This window comes from Pipistrellus kuhlii, unplaced genomic scaffold (genome assembly GCF_014108245.1).
Source record: "Pipistrellus kuhlii isolate mPipKuh1 unplaced genomic scaffold, mPipKuh1.p scaffold_m20_p_9, whole genome shotgun sequence".
Lineage (NCBI taxonomy): Eukaryota > Metazoa > Chordata > Mammalia > Chiroptera > Vespertilionidae > Pipistrellus > Pipistrellus kuhlii.
The window spans coordinates 60,658,396-60,673,866 of NW_023425595.1; the positions used below are offsets into that span (position 1 = coordinate 60,658,396).

General features: G+C 41.0%; 1 protein-coding gene across 2 annotated transcripts in view; it reads right to left on the bottom strand.

The window, feature by feature from the left end:
- The window catches only part of RDX (radixin), an 88,565-nt gene extending 79,862 nt beyond the window's left edge, over nucleotides 1-8,703 (bottom strand). For both annotated transcript variants that reach the window (XM_036428298.2, XM_036428297.2), the window contains exon 1: nucleotides 8,518-8,703. The gene's annotated coding sequence lies outside the window, so the exon portion shown is untranslated. The remainder of the gene's footprint in view (nucleotides 1-8,517) is intronic.
- Nucleotides 8,704-15,471: the final 6,768 nt, after the last annotated feature.

Below are 15,471 nucleotides of genomic sequence, written 5' to 3' on the forward strand. Positions count from 1 at the left end.
TCTACAAAATACCATGGCCTGGGCGAGTCTATTTTGAACAAGTGGCTTTAGAAGAAGTTTAAGTTTAAAAACTTTTGCTCTCAAAAGAAATTTCAATCATACTGTTGATACTTGGTTCTGTTGACTAAAGGGTTTGCTAACCACTGCCCTAGACGAATCCATGTACTGGGCAGTTTTGGCTCAATCCCTGAAGGTCTGGTCAAGGGACCCCACCAGTGCACGAATCCGTGCACCAGGACTCTAGTATACTATGATATAGATAAGAATTCTGCCTTAAATATTTTAGGTTAAGGCTGTGTATATATGTAATTAAAACATACATTTTTAGCTAATTAAGTGATTGAAAAATATATCATAAAATTATTTAACCTCAATTGAACATTTTTAGAACTTCTGGTTATATTAGTATATTATTCTTGAAACTGGCATCTGTTAGAACAGACAAATGTCATATGAAAAGACATGATACCTAGAAACATGTCATAGGTCCCACCTCCAAATGAGTCATCTTGAATACTGTCAGTATCTTCCCTTCTAAAAAATGGCAATATATAATCACTTAAACCACTGTATATTAACACCTAGTTATTGAGGGGGAAAAGTCTTCCCTCTTCCCCACTCTTCATTCATTTCTTAGAGTGATCTCACCCTACCTTTTTTTCCATACTGACTCCCATAAGCAATGAAGCACAATCATGGCAGCAAAATAACCAAAAATCAAGAGAGGCTGCCAGAATACATGTCCCACTTCCAAAATATTTCATGTATGAGTATGTCCTCAGACACTAAATGTGTCACATTTTATAAATAAAGCATTCTCTTCTTTGTCCTTTAACAGCCTCCTCTCTACCTCACACAATGGAAAAACAGCCTCAGACTCCACACCTTGAGCTCTAGTAAGTCAGCAGCAAAACAGACTCTTCCCACCTGTCAGGTGGTAAAACAGGTGTTAAGTCTAGTCCATACTAGGTCTCCATTAAAGCTTCAATAATTTATACCAGGCTGCCTAATTTTACTCTTAAGATACTCTTTTCCCTAAGCCTAAATGTAATTTTTTTCTGTCTTTTATCCAAACCTACCTGTTCTTTTGTTTGTTTTTTGTTGTTGTTGTTTTTTTTGAGACACAAAAGAAATCTCTGAACACAATTTTGGTCTCTCCATGGACTAAAAAAATGACAAAAGAATTCCTCTGCCAATAAACTGAACCAATAACAGCATCTACAAAAAAAGTTCTTAATCTTCTGCCACCATGGGCTCCTCTGGAGAAGCCTACGCAGCTCTTCCTAGAAAAGTATTTTTAAAATGCACACGATAGGCCCTGGCCTGGTCGGTCAGTGGGTTAGCATTGTCCCACCAAGGTTGTGGGCTCAATCCCTGCCCTGGTCAGGACGCATACAGGAATCTACCAATGAACGCACAAACACGTGGAATAACAAATCAATGTTTCTCTCCCCCTTTCTCTCTCAAAAATTAATCAATAAGCGACAGTTTTAAAATGCACACACTAAAATAACACCAAAAATCACATTGAAATTATCAAAATATAAAAAGCACAAATTTATAAAACAGTAATATATATGCTTCTTTGTTAATCTTTAAACAATCTCTACTTTTGGGCCTAATAATAAACTTCTAAGTAATGATGAGTATGAATGTCGTTTTAAGATATCTGCAACAGAAATGGATCTGCAATTTCTATTGGATACAGTCTCTGCCACTGCTAGTAATTGCTACTGCAGCCCACTTCCATAAGGAAAGGAAGTATGTAAAAATGTAACCTTTTTCCTTATCCACGTTCACAGACCCATACATAGGCTTAAAACCTCTAATATATACAGGACTATGTTTATTATATGTTTAGCTCAGTCTTAAGACTGTATTTAATAGAAATAATGCACTTTTACCTACATAATGCCATGTGATTCCCTAAGTGAAACAAAAAGGACAAGAATTGTAAGCCCCATTTTGCAAATAAAGAAATAGCCGAAAGCAAGGACAGGGGTAGTGAATGGAGGAAGTAGCTGCAGAATGCTCCCTCTTCAACCACTTTACCTACATCACTTAGTTTTCCTAACAGCCCTTCCTCCCTCTGCCTAACATAGGTGTCACAATCCCTCATTCTTCTAATGAGGAAATGCAGGTCCAGGTAAGTGACTTGCACAAAGTACTAAGGCTAATTAACAAAGTCAGAGGTCCATCGATATCCTAGTCCTGGGCGCTTGACATTCTGCCCTTTTCTAACATCATTCTAGACAAGTTCATCCCAACCAATGACCAGAACACATTAATGCTGGTATAATCCCCTCTATAAACGAACTTCGTGTAAGGGTGATATGCAGTTCTAAATAAGAAATTAAGTACTTTTTTGGTAGGAAATTACTTTTGTTCAAGAATATTTTCAAGGAAATGAAATACTCAATATTTTTAGCAAAATATGTTAACGAAAATGCAATATCTAGAACTTAAAAATAAAGGAAAACTATAATATTTTTTAAAGTTTTACATTGAATTTACATTATCTTCTAAGTTAATTTCATAAATTTAAAAGAAATACCAATCTGTATTATTCCCAAGGTAGGTAGAAAAACAAATAACATTATCATTTGCTATAATTAATTTTAAACACCAAAAGAATTAAATCCAGTCCAATTTCCTCATTTTACCTTTATGGAAACATAAAAAGTTCATAACAAATGTTTAAAATAGAAAAACAAAGATAGGTTCAAATCTGTTGCACTGAAATATTTACTTGTTTATACACACAAAAGTGCTTAACACACTTTATGATGTACAATATGGCATAACTATATTCCATCAGATTGTGACCTTCTCTGTAGTTTACACCTCAAATGTAAAGAGTATCTGGCATACGATTATAAGTATCTGAATGTATGAAAAATATCTTAAAGCAGGGGTTGGCAAACTTTTTCAGTGAAGGACTAGAGAAGTAAACCTTTTAAGTTTTGTGGATCTTAAAGTCTATGTTGCAACACCTCTGTAGTTGTAGCCTGAAAGCAGACACAGGTGATATGTAAACAAGTGAGTTATAATGCATTCAAATAAAACTGAAAAAACAGGCAGCAGGCCGGATTTGGCTCATAGGCCATAGTTTGTCTACCCCTGCCTTAAAGTGTTTTAGCAGGAAATCAATGCTTTCATTACATAATTTAAATAAATGTGGTACCCATAAAGATAAGAACTCACATATTCATGGTAGATTATGTATGACAGATCAATCTTGGATCTGATTTTGAATGGGCGTAAGAAAGAATACCAGACATTTGGTATATGTCTGGGGAAAATAATCTAATGGGAACAGTTAGAAGGACCATTCCATTACCATCGCCAGTGACTGGTTAGGTATATAAAGTACCCAATCCTGACCAATGAGACTAGATATCTGCTGGGCAGCTGGCTTCCGGAAGACAAACAGCTGGGTACTGGATGGAATGGGATGCTAGCCCTGCTGCAGCCATATTGGAAGGGAAAGCAATTTTAGAAGGGAAAGCAATTTTAACTATGAAGCTGAAGGGAAAACCCAGGGCAGAGAACTGGTAAGAGAATGAGTCCTGGTGTCATTATTGTCATTCTTGAGCCTGTGGACTTTATTATGTAAGATGGCAAATTTCCTCATGATTGAAACATGTTTGAGACTTTTCTGTTATAACAGCCAAAGCATCTTAAGTGATAAGGACTTGAAATGAGGACTGCTCCCTTTACAATTTTACCTGCAGCCATCCTTATTAATTACAACTTTTCACAAAGAAACATTTAAGGTCCTGAAAGCCCAGAGACTACCTACAACTCAAAAAAATACATATACCAATTACTGACACTGAAATTCGTAACTTTATAGTTTCTGTAATTGTAGAGAAAACAAAACAATGCAGTACATCCTTCATTGATACTGTAAGACATTCTTTCACTAAGGTGTTTTGTTTTGTTTTTTCTAAATCGGGGGTTAGAAAACTTTTTCTATAAAGGCCTACATAGTATTTACTTTAGGTTTTGCAAAAAAAAACCCCCACAAACTATGCTATTATAGCTCAAGAGCAACCAATAGGTAAGCAAATGGGCATTTCTGTGTTCCAATAAAACTTTATTTACACCCCTGGCCCACATGCTCAGTTGGTTGGAGCATCAAGGGCATGAGTTTGATTCCCATTAGGGCACATATCTAGGTTGCTGTTCAGTCCCCAGTGGGGGCACCTACACCAAGGAGAGGCAACCTATCCATGTTTCTCTCTCACATGGATGCTACTTTCTTTCTCTTCTTTCCTCCCTCTAAAACAGTAGTTTTCAACCTTCCTAATGCCATGACCCTTTAATACAGTTCCTCATGTTGTGGTGACATGGAACCACAAAGTTATTTTCGTTGCTACTGCGTAACTGTAATTTGCTACTGTTATGAATTGTAATGTAAATATTTGTGTTTTCTGATGGTCTTGGGAGACCCTGCTAACAGTTCTCAACCTGTGGGTGGAAGTAGCAAAGAAAATAATTTTATGGTTGGGGGTCACCACAACATGAGAACTGTATTAAAGGGTCGCGGCATTAGGAAGGTTGAGAACCACTGCTCTAAAATCAGTGAAAACATATCCTCAGGTGAGAATTGATTTTTTTAAAAAATTTGTTTGCAAAAGCAGGCTGGATTTGGCCTTGCAAACCAGTTTGCTGACCCGATCTTTAAATGGTTAACAGTAAAGAGAATGTCTCTCTTAAACAAATCAACTTTACTGGAACTTAAAAAGTTTATTTAAAATGTGTAGTAGTATAAACTATGTAGAAAAGTAACAAACTTCTCTTGAACATTCTATTCATACCCATTAGATCACGTGATATAAAGTCTAGTTACCTTAGTTGTATATAACATGCTATTGAAATGTAACGTTACAATAGAAAAAAAAAATTTATTCATATGCAAATTTGCATCTACTCATCAAATATAAATAAGTATTTTAAATTAGTGAATTTGAAAAGATTTCACTACATACATAATAATTATTCAAAGAAAAAAAAAATCACCCTATATATCTAACCTGAATGAACAGCTCTTTTTTCAGGAAGCTGAAATTAGAGTTAAAAATAGAAGAAATAAAGAAGTAAATCAAATGGACCATATTTTCTTTCCAAACAGATCCCTGGTACAAAGGTATGCATTATATGGACATTTCACCACCCAAAACAATAAACCCTTTTTCAAAGGACACCATTTTCCACTGGCATTTATACACCGTACTCTAAGAGAACAAAAGGTGAATTTCACCTTTAATCATTAGTCAAGAAAACTTGCACATATATGTAGGCACATTTAAGAATTATTATAGGACAGCAATTTTCAACCTTTTTCATCTCATGGTACACATAATTACTAAAATTCTGTAGTACACCAAAAATATATTTTTTGCCCGTTTGACAAAAAAAAATTGGTATAATTTTGATTCATTCACACTAGACAGCTACTGTTGTATTGGCTGTTGTCATTTTTATTTGACAAACTAAGGGAAAAGAGGTCAGGTATTGTATGTTTTAAAAATTCTTGTGGCACCCAACTGAAAAATAGCTGTTATAGGAAATTCCATTGTGTTATTCCATTCAAATGACAAACTTCTGAGAAACATTAATGTTTAACAGTAATAAACACCCTTTCAATGTCTGTTATAAAATAACCTTATTTTTACAGACTTTAAAGTAAATAAATACACCTATAAGTACTGGCATTTTCTATATACAAGGGATTGCTAATAGCAATTACCAATGAGAAACATGGCTGGAAAAGAGGTTGGAGGGTTCTGGGGAGTGAAGACTTTTACTTTTCCCTTTACAACTTTTGGGGTCTTTAAACTTTCTCCTAAGACGTGTTACTTTTTTAGTCTTTTAAAATGGTTTAAAATATACATTCACTATAAATTAATACTGAGAAATATTCCAGGAACTAAAACGAGTAGGAAAGACAGAAGTTCTCTGAAAGAAGCTAGATATTGAGGCACTCTCCAGGGTCAGAATGGCCACCTCTACTGAGGTTAAGAGGTGAGCACAGAAGCTCCGGGGGTTCCCCTAACAGCATCAGCCTGAGGCTTAAAACACCTGGTAAGGGTGGAGTCCACAGCAATTCAATCCAGTTCCACAGATTCAGTACCCAAGAGTGGTATCGCCGTGGGTAAGAAGTGCACCCTCGCCCTAGTTGGTTTGGTTCAGTGGACAGAGCAGCCGCCTGTACACTGAAGGGTCAGGGGTTCGATTCCTGTCGGGGCACATGCCACAGTTGGGGCTTGATCCCTAATAGGGGCACGCAGGAGACAGCCAATCAGGAATTGTCCCTCATCATTGATGTTTCACTCTCCCTCTCAGTTCCTCTCTAAAATCAATAAAAATATATTAAAAAAAAAAAAAAAAAGTGCACCCTAGCTTTTGGTCTGCAGGAGATCCACACCATCCGAGAATCTATTTCCTAGATTCACAAAAGTAGAATAAAATCCTATTAGCTACCCTATCAGGTATGCTCTACCAGCACAGCTCAGTCTTTACAATATTAATAGAACAGTTTGTTTTTTTTTTAGGCTTTGGTCTTTGGGAAGCATTAAAATTTACCGTTTTTAAAATGCAGAAAGTTAGAAATGAATGAAAATCAAGGCTCCTACCATCACCCAACATTTCAGACTCTACTATATCAGACTACACATAGACTAAAGATTGAGAACTGAAATTAAAACGAAATATGTTAAAACGAAATATGTACACTTTCAACAGCATGCAAAAGATAAAAATAAAATTCAATTCTGCTCTTGGGAATAGTGAAGTAATAAACAAGAAACAACCCTTGTTCCCTCTCCCTGAGACTACTGAGAGTTAGCAAGAGGGAGAAAGAATAGTAGAACCTGTCATTTCTTACACCAGGAAAAAGAATGAATTTAATTTCCAATTAAGAAGTAACGAGTAAAACAAAGGGCAGATGCAATATACTTTCCATATACAAATATTTCTGAGTTCTCGTACCTGCTCCTTCCTGTGTGAAGTTATGGGAGTAAACAAAACAATACATAATCAATCCACAAGGGCAAAAATTTACTATTTCTAAACGCCACAGACAAATTTTGTCTCATTTAAATGAAACTGTAAAGCACTCCAATGTCTGACATATTCCTTCCTTACTAATAATGTACTGCTTATTAAATCCCACCCTATACAAAAGTGACTAGTAAACAAAGAAACAAAGTCGGTGCAATCCTTTTTACAGCATACTATTGACTTCAAAATGAATGTTCTACATTCTGTCCTCCTGGAGGTAAACTATTATTATTAATCTCTCTGGAGGATATTCTGAAAATACAGCAGTCTGAGTATTAATCTCTTCTCAAAACTAATCCTGCTGTTTTGGCAAATGGGATTAAACCATTATTTATCCAGCAAAATGAACGGGGCAATTGTTCACTCAGAACTCCGTCAGAAACATAAAAGGGTACTTATTTAGTGTGTGTTCAAAAAAAAAAAAAATGCACCATAAACAATAGATCGCAATGTCTACTGCGTCCAAGTACTCGTTCACCAGATAAACCCGAAGTATCCCGGGCTTTTGGGCTCACATCATGCAAATGTCTTCTTGAAAATCTCAACTGACTTTCAAAAGCTGTATCATCTTTGATGAAGTTGACTTCACACCTCCAACCTCATTAATAACCACCACTAAAGCCTAAAGGGAAAGAAAACGCCAAATAATGGGAGTGGTTACAGAGCCACGACCTCTGCATCGGAAGTGAGGTGCTTTTCTTCAACTGCAGCCACGCATGTCCCCCGAGTTTCCCGGGAGCCCGGGCCCTCGGTGCAGAGCCCCTCGAAGGAAGAGGGACTGGGGGAACTCGGCCTGTCTGCCGGCGCTCAGGCACTGAGGCGGCTGCTCGGGCCCAGGGAGCGGGGGCTCCGGGCCGGCGGGGCAGCAGGTAGCGGGCAGCGGGCGCGCGGCCTCGGCGCGGGGCGCGCCCCGAACCCGGAACGCGCCATCCCCGGGCCACGAGGGCGGCCGCACGCTCTCTAGTAACTCAACACCCGCCCCGCCGGCGGCCGGGGGAGTCCGGGGGCAGCCCGCCCCGCACGGCGCCTACCCGCTCCCGGGCTGCATTTCCAAACCGCCCCGGGGCGCGCGGCGGGCCGGGCCGCGCCCAGGCGCCCGGACCCACCCGCCCGCCCGCCCGGAGACAGCGTCCCGGCCGGCGCCCCGGGCGGACCCGCGCCCGCCGGGGGAAGGGAGGGAATGGCGCGGCGGCAGGTCCGGGCCGCGGCCGGTCACCACTCGGGCCGGCCTCGGGGTCCCCCCGGCCCGGGAGCGGCCTGGCCGGCCGGGCCGTTAGGGCGGCGCCGCGGCCCGCAGGGCGCGAACGGGGAGGCGCGCGAGGCCCGGGCAGCGCGGGCCCCGCAACTTCTCGCCGCCTCCCGCCGCCTCTGCGGGGAGCGGGAGCCGGGAGCCCGGGGAGCGGGGAGCCGGGGAGCGGGGAAGCCGGGCGGAGAGGGAGGGCGGCTTACCCACGGCGAGCGGTCCTCCCACCCGAGGCGGCGGGGCGCTGAGCGCGGGCGGGCGGGCGGGCGGCGCGGCTGCGGCCGGAGGAGCGAGAGGCGCGGCAGAGTCCGGGCCGGAGAGGAGAGCCGGTGCCGCCGCCGCCGCAGACGGCTCCGCAATATGGCCGCCCGGCGGCTCCGGGGGCGGGGGGAGGCGGGGCTGCCCCGCGCCCCCCGCCTCCCCCTGCCGGCGGCCAGAGCGCACCGCCGCCGCCCGCCCCGCCCCGCCCCGAGCGCCCCGCCCCGCCTCCCCGCGGCCCCCTCGCGGGGCGTCGGCGGGGTTCGCCGGGCGGGACAGCGGAGCCCGGAGGGAAGCGGGCCGCGCGCCGAGGAAGGGGGACCCCATCCGGGGCCGGGCTGGAGGGAAGCGGGCGGTGCGGGGCCGCCCCACCCGGAGCCGGATCCTCTGCGCCCGCCGCGCCCGCGCGTGGAAACTTGAAACTCGCGCCGGAGCCGGAACACGCGCCGCGGGCGGCTCCGCGGGCCCCGGGGAGGACTCCCCCCCGCAGGGACCCCAAGACCGAATGGAGCGTGTGTGTTGGCTGTTAGGCTTGAAAAGCCTGGATCTGGAGAGGAAAATGGGCCTTGCAGGGGAATTTGTATTTGCAACAAAGAGCGTTTAAGTTGTGTTGGCAGGTTTGACCCAACTAGAAAAACTTGCTTTTGGATATGTCCTCAAACGAGAATGCAGATTTGTATCCAGGCAAGGATATTGGGTGATTTTGTATGCCACCCCGCATTCTTTGGCAGTGGTGGAGTCCATTAAAAAGTTGGAAGTGGGGCCCCCAAAGAGCCACCAAAACCTAAATTATTTTTAAATTTAGAGAAAGACATCGGATCATAGTATATAACACCAGCCTAGGCGTGGTACTGGCCGGGAGTAGATGGAGTTCTAAGACCAAAACTTGCTTTGACTATGAAAAAGCAGCAAGAGCACAACTTTAGCCTCGTTTGCCCTGTTTACAACACTTCATATAGTTTACCTTTTATGAACAAACGTTAGATTCAAGTAAAACCTCACAAGCATACTTAACTTTTATAGAACAATAACTCATATCCTTCCTTCCTCACCGTTTGCCTTCCCTGAGACAGCAGCTTTTCCTGGAACTCTCCATAGATCACTTTGACGACGCTTACTCTTCCGTGACTTTCCGCCACTGCCCCGCAAACAATGAAAAGCTCTGAGAGTTTAACTCCAAAGCCTTTAGATTGCCCATTTCTCCAGGATGGAAACCAGGTGTGATTGTGTTTTAACTACAAGATTGCTCCCTGACCTTCTTCCTGGATTGGAGGAATTATCCACATCAAGTTGCCTGCATAATAGTCAAGGTAACACGTAATACGTTCCTAGGTGGCACGTGAATTAAAAGTATGTAAAATACTTCTGCAATGGAAAATGCAGAAGTTGTTCATCCTGTGCCACCCATCGGTGTGAAATGCTTGTATATGACTTTCTTTTAATAATTGGCAACAGCCCTGTGTTGGGGGATAGAGGGGGGAGGACAATGACTAAAAAAACAAACAAACAAAACCTCAAAGCAGTGAAGTAATTTGCTCAATGTAACAGCTGGAAAGTGGCAAAGCCATGACCAAAGCAGTTACAATTGACTCCAAAACCTTCATTTTACTCCATACTAGGCAACAGCAACCAGACCAGAAATCGTAACATTTCCCTTGGCTATCATTATTAGTAAATGTTTAAGGAAAAGATAATATCCAAGGCTAATGAGATAAATAGGATACTCCCAGACATTGAGTGGGAGTATAAACAGAAACAACCTGTTTAAAAAGCAATTTGGCACTGTCATTCAACTTACAAAAATGTACATGGAAACCTCGTCCCATGGCTGAGATTCTTTCTGAAGGCAAAAATCTGAAACAGAGCAAAAGCTTTATTCATAAACTCTGCATCACAGTATTATTTATAAGATGCAAAAGTAAAAAAGTATGTCTACTCTGTAGAATTTTAGTAACAATTTTAAATGTTTATATGATGTATATAACATCATGGCAAGTGGGATTTTATAGTATTAAGTGGGGGGAAAGTTGTAAAACTATCCATGCAGTATGATCACATCCACGTTTAAACACACAAAACAAACAAACAAACAAAAAAACACTGCCCTGGCAGGTTTTGCTCAGTTGATAGAACATTGACCTGCATACCAAAAGGTCCCTAGTTTGATTTCAGTCTAGGGCACCTGCCTGGGTTTGGGGCTCCATCCCCAGTAGGGGGCGTGCAGGAGGCAGCTGATCAATGATTCTCATCATTGATGTTTCTAGCTCCCTCTCCCTTCCTCTCTGAAATCAATAAAAATACACTTAAAAAAATAGAAAAATATCCTCAGGTGAGGATTAAAACAAACAAAAAACAACCACTATGAGGTGTTAGGGAAAAAAAGAACGATTGAAACCAGAGTTGTCTTTAGATAGAGTTTCTATGGACATATTTTTCCTTTATTCTGTTCTTCAGTATTTTCTACATAACTTTCACAATGTAAAGAAATCCAAGTGTTACTACAATGTGGGTTGTCAATTACACAAAATTAGCAAAGCTGAGGAAGGATAAGAAGAAGCTTGGACAATCCCTTGGCAAGTGGAATAGGGAAATGGAGACAGGTGGCTGACTCAAACATGTCTCATCCAGCATTCTGACTCACCTGTCTCCATTCCCCTTGCATTACCACTCCCTTACGCATTAAGCCCTCAAGACAATGAGGTTCTGACCAGCATCAAATAATCTTGGGAACAAAGCCTCAGGTCTGTTGACCATGGAGACAGAGTTTTGGTCAAAATAGAGATAACATCTTGGTTTCAGCTCCAGGCCCAGAAAAACAGCAAAACCAGAGGAAACTACATGATAGCTGACATGAGGACCAGATGCAATGATTACTGACCCCCTATCCTAGTGCCGAACAATAGGTAGAAACCATGACCCTGACTCTATAAGCTCATTTTGACGAATCAGCATATTAAAGGGCACGCCTGGAAAGTTGATGAATATTCCTGAGACCTCCTAGAATTCCTGACTTTAGAAAACAGATTTTAAAAATCCCTTGAGTCGGAGGACCAGCACATTGATCTCTCTCTCTAGACTAGACAAGCCCATACCTTCTTTCTTCACACATTTATCTTTGCTTTCTTTCTCTAAGCTCTAAGAGGCCTTGTGAGAATTGCAACCAGGGGGGCAGCAGGCCAAGGCAGCTCATCCTGGGCTAACCCCATGAACCTGTCGTCAGGGGCCCTTTATTTATTTATTTATTTATTTATTTATTTATTGCCTCTGTAACTTATTTCTTGAATCCATGCAGCCCAGCTGGCTCACTTCTGCTTCTGGGACTCTCTTTCTCAAGGACCAAGGCACTTCTCTGAGCAGCCCACTGGAATCTACCTTTGGAATGTACCTTTGCTTAGCATAATAGATAAACTTCCTTTTGCACTCTGAATTCTTTCTTTGCGAAACCGAGAGCCAACATCACTGGTAACAAAGCCTAAGTGATAGGTTCTTCTATGAAGGCCTGGGAACTGAGTGGACAGGATTTTATAGTCATGAGTCAAGTTTACTATTGATCATAACTTCATTACACACCACCATTGTTCTCTTATTGCTTACACCAAATATATGCACCTTTAATATGCTTTATTATTAGTTGATCTTCCAGAGAGTGGAAGGGAGAGGGAGAGAGAGAGAAACATCAATGTGAGAGGGAAATATTGATTGGCTGCCTCCTGCTTGCCCCTTACAGGGGATGGAGCCCACAACCCAGGCATGTGCCCTGTCTGGGAATTGAACCAGCATAGGACCTCACTCAAACAACTGAGCCACACCAGCCAGGGCTATCTGCACTTTAAATGAAATATTAGAGACAATTGACAATTTTCTTTCTCAGTTTAATTCCAACATTTCAGATTTCAAAGGGGCAATATATATTTGCTGAAACCTTTTTAGAAAAAGGAAATCCGATGCTATTATCAGTAGTTACAAATTTTTTAAAAATATATAGCACAAAATATGTATAAAAAGGAAAGGCCAAAACCAATCTATTACAATCTATTACTGAGTCTTTTTGCTACAATCCTCCAGTGCTCCACCAACATATGCTGTCTAATTCTGAATTCTGGGATAGTTACAAACCATTTGTCTCGCTAGCACCTATAAAAGTACTTCTTGAAAATGAAGAAAATTCATTTTTTCAAGTATGGCTTATAAAGGTACTTCTTGAAAATGAAGGAAATTCATTTTTGCAAGTATGGCTTATAAATGGAAGTCTTTCGGTATAGAGCAAACTCAACCCTTTGCTACTGTAAATAAGACTTGGTCCCTACCCCCTAGATTCAGTAATGAGAAAATCAAACAAACTGTGCCATATGAGCTATAATAAAGATAGACAAAGTGTGTCGAGGGAGACAGAGAGAAGGCAATGGACTCTGTCTGGAGAAGAGAGAGCCACAGAGGAGGGGCGGTTAAAGGAAGAAGTGATAGGGAGGAATAAGCTTTGGAGACTGAGTAGCAAGAAGGGTTGATGTTTATAGAGACAAAGATGTTTATAACCAGCGGTTTCAGAAAGGTGCATTGAGATCAGGTCGAGAAGTTCAGGATTTGTCCTTCATCGCTAAGGAATCCAAAAGAGGAATGACGACGTGACCTGAGTTGGGTTAGTAAGTAATGTGGCCATGAGGGTTGCTTGCGAAAGAGTGTGATAGCGAGAGAGGATGGCGAGGTCATCGGGGACATCTTAGGTAGACCTTTGCTATAAAGGTCAGAGGACCGAGAGGATGCGGGATGGAACTTGGGAGGTTGTGAAGATGAAGAAATAGAATCTTTTAAAAGATTTGAGGAGTAGGAGAGAGAGAGATTAAAATGATTTCAGCATTTCCACTAGGTACCATTATGATAACTAGAGAGTATAAAAGAAGTGAAACTGAGAGATCAAGATAATTAGGCAGTTTAGGAAGATGCTGACCTTTATGTATCTATAGGCAAACTACGAAAAAATGTATATTGAGTAACTGGAAATATAGGAACTATAAGAACAATGGCAAGTGAGACATCCAATAAATGCTTGTTAAATAAATGAACTTATAGAGATAACATGATAAAGTATACCTTTCATTTCCTATTTCTTTGAAAAATTCAGTTTAATCCAATGATTTTACTAGAGCTAGATATTGAATTAAGCTAAAGCATAGTAATGTAATAAAATTTTCCATCAAAATTTTTATTTATCATTTTACAAAAGCCATAACCATGTAAAATAACAATTATTTTTAAAACCTTTGAATTGAAAGAAATGCAAAAGAAATTTTTTTATTATAAACTATATCTTACCCTATTCACACTATCTTGCATATTTAAGTACATATTCACAATTTGTTTGCCTATATAATAGCCCTTGAGAAAAAAAAATAGACAAGGTAAATAAAACTATCTTATCATTTGCTTTGTATGCCTATAAAGCCATACAAATTTAATTGCTGATATAAGCTATAAAATTTCGGTACTGTCAATAGAGGTTTCATAGCTAATGTACCTAAACTAACAGTCAAGAAACCGCAGACCTACTAGTATTTTTAGCTTTATTCTTTCCCTATCTAAGATCAAATTATTATGTACATAATTCATAATGTGTTCACAGATATAAGCATTTTAATCTTCAACTAATCTGGGTTCGGTATTGATAAGTCATTGTAGAGGGCACAAGTTTTTACTTAATCATCTTTGCTTACATAATGAAGCCAATTTAGTCTGTGATAACAGCAATAAAATTTCAGAAGTAAGCAATAAAGGAGTGAAAAGAGTTTAAATGAGGCAATCTATACATCTGGCTTGATTCCCAATTTCTATAAGCAAGTTACTAAGTAACCTTGAAAGAGCCAATGAACTAGTCTGTAACTTACTTGCAAATAACATTAAAAGAGGGAGTATGTTACACCTATTATGCCTTTCCCAGAGATTGTTTCCAGACATACAGATTTGCAGGACTAAAAGAGCATTGAATTACCTCTCCAACATTATTGTGAAACTAGAGGCCAAGTGAATGAAATTCATGTACTGGGGGGTGAGGGGGTGTCAGGGGGGGGGGGTGTCCTCAGCCCAGCCTACACCCTTTCCAATCTGGGACCCCTCAAGGGATGTTCCACTGCCCATTTAGGTCTGATCCACATCAGTCAAGCCTTCAGCTGGCTGTGGCCTGAGCCAGAACCACCCAGCTAAGCTGTTCCGGAATCCCTGACCCACAGAAATTGTGAGATGATAAGTGTTTCTTGTTTTAAATCACTAAGGTATGGAGTAACTTTTTATATAACAATAGATAACTAGTGCATTTACCTGTAGTTCTACTATAATTAGGCCACTCCTTATTTCAAGAAATGATTGAATTAGATTATGTAAACATTCAATTTTAGAACTGGACAAGACTTGAAAGAAAAGAGATATGCAAGATAGTTTCTATTTTGTAGAAACAGCAATTAAGATCTGCAAAGTTTGTCTTGCTTAAATCTGGTGTGCTTCTGCTGTTCCCAAAGTCAGCTGGGAATGCAGGAGCCATTCTTAACACTTCACTCTCCTTCACATCCTTCATACTCAACCTCTTATACTATTGCTTTTACCTCTTCTTGCCTCTGTCCCCTCTTTTATATCTATACCACTTCCAGTCAGGTCACACCACAAGAATTTCTTCTGGACTCCAAGCAATAACCTCCTAACTAATCTTCTCATGTCAACTTGTGCCCTCTACAATGACTTATCAATATCGAACCCAGAGTTAATTTGCTAAAATAGTTATTACAATATTTCTATATAATAGAGAAATAATATGCAAATTAACCCTCACACCCTCGCACAAGATTGCCACCCCAATGTGGTCAAAGATGGTCAGCAGGGGAGGGCAGTTAGGGGTGACTAGGCCATCAGGGGAGGGC